Genomic DNA, 4,592 nt, shown 5'->3' on the forward strand with positions numbered 1-4,592 from the left:
AATAACTCCATACCATTACATATCGACATTCAAGGAGCAAAGATGAGACGTCGTTGTGTGGTGAGAACTGATAGAAAATCGTAAACAACAACAATCGCTGGTGGGGAGAAGCCATTTTTCCATTGACTGGAAGCCTGCTTTATTTATTGTAGGTTACAAAAAATAAAGAAAATGGCGGCATTGTTGTTGTTATCGATTTTGTATCAGTTCTCACCACACAACGACGTCTCATCTTTGCTGCTTAAATGTCGGTATGTAATGGTATGGAGTTATTGAAACTTACTCCGTGTAAAAAAGACTAGAAATTGAATGTTTATTTTTAAGCCTCGAAAGTTGCACTGGGTGCCTTTAAACACACAATTTTCTCGACACGGATTGAGCCGTCGCGTTCGGCGTGCTCTCAGGCTGTTCCGGTGATTACTATTGTAATCACACCACGCCCACCGGGGGGGCCAGAAGACGGCTCTCCTCCCGTGTCTGGCCACGCCATCGCCCCCAACCTGCAGGCTGCACTCGCTCTCGTCTCCCCCTCGAAGCGCCGTCGGTGGCGTTCTCACCAAAAGCCGAAACCGCCGGTCGGCCTCGATTCACCTTATCGCGTTGTCGTGCAAAGAATTATTTATGCATTAAGCCTCCAGTGCAATTACATCGGCTCCGCCAGCTGTGAATAATGCATATTTATTGGAGAGCTATATCCATTATTGCAAACACTTTAATTACATTTAAATTCCCAGAGATGTTGCTCCAAGGTGAAGGGGAGGAGAGATCATTTAAATGTAAATGTTCCAATTCAAACAGTGCCATGGCTCGGTCAACCTGTCGCTGCATGTCTGATATGTTCTAAACAGACTCAACGACACACACACGAACTAGCAAACGACCTGACTAGAGACATTATGCCTTGTCGTAAGTTAGTCACCTTGACAGAGCAAGGAGTGATACTGAGTGACGACCGTGCCCTGAGGACTTTGTGCTCAAATGCCCAATAGACTCTCATAACTGACTCTTGCTAACCCAGTGAAATAAGGAAGTCAGTCACTTTAACCATATGCTGCTACACACTGCACTGTACAATCAAATTGGTTGATTTTATTACTTTTATAGATAGATGTACCGAAGGTGCTGAGCAATAAACAATATTGATTGAATCAATATTTTGATTTCTGTATTGTTTATTGCTCAGCACCATCTGTACACCTATTTTTAAAAGCTGTAATCTAATATTTAAGTTACACGTATTTGCTCTATTTACCTACGTATTTGACCCACTCTCTCTTATAGTTTTCTTATAGTCACTTATCTCTCAAAGTGTTTTTATCAGTTATTCTGTGTGTGTGACGAATAAAGACCACTGGAAATGATCTTGAGAGATTCCTTCAAAACGATCTTTTTATGTTATGTTTTGGTTACTGAATGCTTATGTAAGAGTCCGCTCTCCCTGACGCGTGTCTCAGTTGAAGCGCTTCCCTGGAGGCCATTCATTAGGCATTATCTAAGCAGTCCTGCGTCCCGATTCTGATGGCATGATGTGAAAAGACAGCAGCAGCAGCAGCACTACTACGCCCATCTCACAAGAGAGGGGACCCGGGCTTTGGGGGAGCAGGGACCCAGTCGGTGTGTTTACAGCGTGGGAAGAGGGCTCCGGACTCGGTGGCCCCGCACTACCTCACGCTGGCTGTACTCGCACGCCCCTCTCTCTGCTCGTGCACACAGCAAAAACAAAACACACACAAAATACATTTGAGCACACGCATACACACACCCTGTACGCCAAACACCTTAGCTATTACTCTGACCACGGTGGCTTGACTCGCATGCAGCCCTCTCTTTCCCGCACTCTCACACACACACACACACACACAGACACGCACATACACACACACGCGCGCGCAGACACACACACACACGCACGCGCGCACGCACGCACACACACACACACACACACACACACACACACACACACACACACACACACACCCTGTATGGCAACCACCTTAGCTATCACTCTGAATGATGTCAGTCACATTAATTGCCGGTTGCGTCCCCTGGCATGCTTGAGGAGGTTTCACGGAGACAAGGACAGTTGAGAGTCTCCCGCTTTGCGCTGCTTTAATCTACTATATACTTGAATGCACATCATTTGCCTATAGAGATAATTATATGTAATATATAATTCTTATTCATTGTGCACTAACCTTGTGCATAAAACTAGTGCATCTTACTAAGGTGCACTGTGCACTGCAAATGTTAATTTAAAGGACTGTGTGTGTGTGTGTGTGTGTGTGTGTGTGTGTGTGTGTGTGTGTGTGTGTGTGTGTGTGTGTCTGCAAGCGTTGGTTAAGATAGGGGCTGCTGACAGTGTATGTTGATGTGAGAAGTATTTCCAATTTGTAATGAGCAGTAAATCAGATTCAGTGCTGTTTGTCTTAAGGACTGACATTAAGGACAGGGGACACAATCATTAAATCCCCCTGTAGATTCCGGCAGATATTCTTTTACATCCACTTATTGGAGTTATGAGTTCATTCGAAGAGATCCGACCATCCTTCTTAAATGGCAGTAGACGCCTGATTGGTTGGTGGACAGACCAATGTTTTAAAGAGACAAATAAAAAAACAAGATGGCTAACGTGAAACAAAATGTTTTGTTTTTCTGGAATCTCTTTACTCGAAATCCATTAAAAATAATTTATAACATAATTGACAGACCAGATCCATAAATCTTTTCTGGGAGTCTAATTATCTCCAATGTTTCTTTTGAGTTTCTTATTTTTTTATATTGTGTCTGTAATGCATTACCACAATAAATACATGGTATTACATAACCACACAGCAGAAAGGTCTACTTCTTAGGACGGGTGAGCAAAGCTGTTCAACTGACAAACCAGTAAGGGCACAACAAACAATACTATGAAGAAATTGTAGGTTTATAGATTGCAGCTTTACCAGAGTTTGAGGTAAAAGTGAGGAAGGATCTCATATGTTGTTAAATTCTGCCATGCATTTCCATAAATGAAATATACATTGGACAGGGCTGATTAGATTGGGCTTCGTTATACGCACAGATGGGCATCAAAGATTGTACGCCCTTGAATAATCACATACGTAATTAATTTAATGATCTCATAAAATTGACATTAGCGATGTGAAGCTATGCTTCATTGTAACATATTGTGCAGTTATCCTCGCTGATGCACATATGTTAGCAATGCTCAGAGACTCACTGTCTTATATAACCCATGGAAGACACAGCTGGGGAAGTCAGATTGAGGTGTCATAACAGCTCGAGGGAGGTACATTTATCAGCTTCAGTACAAAACAAAGCACACAGGAATTTTATGAAAATGAACAGATTTAATTGAATTAAGAGGTGCACCGAACGATTTTTTTATCCTTTGTGACTGATGTCACGTGCTACCTGCGTCACGTAACGTCGACCCATGTGTCACACACACAGTAACTGAAGTCGTGCTGTGGCCGTATCTACTCTAGGCAGAGCAAGACACAGAAATAAATAATCACGTGATCGCCTTTCAACTGATGACGCAAAGTTTCCGTGCTTCTAATTGCAGGTAGGCAACGTCTGGGGATGATTAAGTTAGTGTATTCATTCAGTCACTCTCTGTTAAATCCTGTGATCATCACATTAGGCTGAAGCCAATGTACTTCTTCTTTTTTTCTTTTGGATTTATCGTATCAAAGATCAGGCCATCTGCCGTTGTTCGGAACAATCAGTGAAAATGCTGTAATACGAGATGCTCATTCATAAAACATTTTTCACTGGAACAGATCTTTTTTTTGTGAATAATTTAAAAGAGGTCCAGATTTTCTGTTGGGTTCTTTTTACCTGGTAGGTCGGCTAGGACCTAGGTGACATGTTTAATGATAAAACAATATGAAACAAACAAATCTTCTCTTAATTACAGTGTATACATTATATAAGCCACTTGTGGATGTACCTCACCTACATATTGCCCAGTCACAGATGTGAGAATCTTTGGTTTGAGGCCTTGATGTCTACAATATTTCCAGAGTCAGGCTATTCCTAGGACTTTAATAATAATACAGTCTGCTGTGTGCATACAGTAGTGGCATTGCAGTTGTGTGTGTGTGTGTGTGTGTGTGTGTGTGTGTGTGTGTGTGTGTGTGCGTGTGTGTGTGTGTGTGTGTGTGTGCGTGCGTGTGTGTTTACGTTCATGTGTTCAATGATATCGCTATGAGTGTGTGTGTGTGTGTGCGTGTGGTGCGTGTGTATGTGTGCTCACGACAGTACTGCAAAAAGCAGCAGCGTCTGATAGCATTACAGAGTACGCTGCCCCGGCTCGGATTATCAATTCAAAAAGGCACATGAGCACTGGGTGCCCACTGCCTTGGCACACCAGAGACCAGAGTCCTAATCTCTCACGGGAGCGTCCTCCAGCTCAACAGAGTGAGGATGGGGGGATGGGGGGGGGGGCAGTCAGGCCAAGATGGGCGAGCTAACTCTGGCTATTCCTACCGCGCGGGCCGACGGGATTACGCAGGATAACACTAGGGGTCATTGTATCCTTCAGGCTCAGCGCGTCAGCAGCACGGAGCAGTTCTCCTCCGACG

This window comes from Gadus macrocephalus, chromosome 10 (assembly GCF_031168955.1).
Source record: "Gadus macrocephalus chromosome 10, ASM3116895v1".
Taxonomy (NCBI): Eukaryota; Metazoa; Chordata; class Actinopteri; order Gadiformes; family Gadidae; genus Gadus; species Gadus macrocephalus.